Raw genomic sequence first — 1,927 nt, 5'->3', positions numbered from 1 at the left:
ACCCAAAGGAAGTGCGTGTCAGCAGCTGCTGGAGTGACCATTCCACATCTCCCTTTCTACAGAGCTGCTCGGCCTTTGATGGACCCTGCTGGAACATCTTCAAAGAGGGAGGGAAACTAGGGCGAGCAGAAGGAACTGCAGAAGGAATCTCCGAAAATAAAATCGCTTTAAAGATAAGGCAGGGAGGGGGTGAGCAGAGCGCGGGGTGGGTACGTGCCCTGAGAAGAATGTGCGAGGCCGGGCCAGCTGGTAGGGCCAGCACGAGCGCTCGTCCCACTGCCCGTGGCAAAGGTACTTGGCACCGCACCCGCCTCGGGCCTCGGGCCCCTCCAGGGCGTGGGTGGAAACCCGACTCCGAGCTCGGGACGGGGAGGCAGAAGACCACCGGGCCGACCTCAGAGGAACCTGTGGCCCACCGCCGCCTGTTGCTCTCCCAGACGCTGCAGCCCTGCCGTCTTGGTGAGGTTGAAGGCCTCTGCGGCGCCACGGCCAGGTGGGGGCTCAGGACCCCCGATGGTCTCCCCCCAGGGGAGATGGAGGAGACACATCTGTGGAGTCCAGCTCTGCAGCAGCTGCTCTCACGTCCTGGTGGATGAAGAAATGGATTTCAGGCCACCATAGTGGGGGAGTGACCATGTGGTATTTGGAGATGGGGGCTTGCAGCCTGCTTCATCCTGGTGGGCTCAAGGTCACCTTGTTAGTGACAAAGCAACACGCCTTGGGCACCAGGCCACAGCCTCCTCTCCATTTTAATTAATGGGAAGACCAGCACCATGCAAAGCCCTTACATTACACTGTGCAGTCACTGAAGGCATTACCGACCCGTCTCTGAGCTCAGCCATCCCCTCCAGCAGGGCTCCCACCCCAGGGGGAAGCTCTGGAGTCCTCCTCCACCTCACAAAGCTCCCAGGCTTCACTCCGGAGTCACCTTGGTGGGATCAGTTGGCATTTCTGTGCTCCCAGGACATGACCACAGGACTGGGCAGCCAAGAGGTGTCCCCCATGTCTGCACTGAGGCCCACCTGCTTCCCCAGGGGGTGAGGTGGCCTGGTGCCTGGGACAGAGCAGAGCTGGGCTGCAGAGGGGACCAGCCATGAGCTGGCTGGGAGGAGGTGTGGGGGTCTTCTGCGAGCAGTGCCAGTGCCAGCCAGGAGGGCAGAAACCACTTAGGATGCCAGCAACTACATGGCTCTTCCTTGAACCTGGCAGACAAATTCCCGTGACACAGCCATTGGGTTGTGCTGCTCCCACCGGGCCCATTCCCATCTCAGAAAGTTCATGGTGCTGCTGTTGGGATGGAGCTGTGCTCTGAGTGGTGGTCACCGTGCTGCCCATGGACTCTTTGGGGTCAGCCTGGGTAAAATGATGTGGAGGAAACCCAGCAGCCTCTCTGTACAGAGTGATTTTTCATCTGCCTCAGCCATGAACAAAGCTCTGGCATTGAGGTGAGCATGCTCTGGAAGCAGGACCCAGGGGTTTAGTGCTGGGCAGAGCCCATCCAGAATCAGCCCCTCCAACAAACCCATTGCATTTCCATTGCCTATAACCAGAAAAGCAAATTCATGACTTTTGGTGTTCAATGGGAAGCAGCTAGTGTGGTTGGATAAACTAACCAAGCCCATGGAGAAGAAGGCAAAGGGGTATCAAGGGCCGACCCCAACGTCCTTGCCCTGGTTCCCTGCTCCCAGGCAGTCCAGTGAGGAGAGCCTGGACCAGAGCTGAGCCAGAGGTTCGGATGGGCCAGCCTGGGAAGGTGGAAAGCAAAGATTTTGATCCTGCACTCTTGGCAGAGCAGGCTCCAGGAGCTGTGCTGCCTCCCGGGGCTGCAGTCCCTCGTTCTGCCTTTGTGCTCGCCTGACAATACAGGAGTAAAAATAACCAGGCTGCATTTGCAGGGAGATAAAAGCGAAGTTTGCCTTTTGTGTCT

Source organism: Anas platyrhynchos, chromosome 21, assembly GCF_047663525.1.
Source record: "Anas platyrhynchos isolate ZD024472 breed Pekin duck chromosome 21, IASCAAS_PekinDuck_T2T, whole genome shotgun sequence".
Classification (NCBI taxonomy): domain Eukaryota; kingdom Metazoa; phylum Chordata; class Aves; order Anseriformes; family Anatidae; genus Anas; species Anas platyrhynchos.
The sequence above is the reverse complement of the archived record's forward strand: the minus strand, read 5'-3'. Positions refer to the sequence as shown.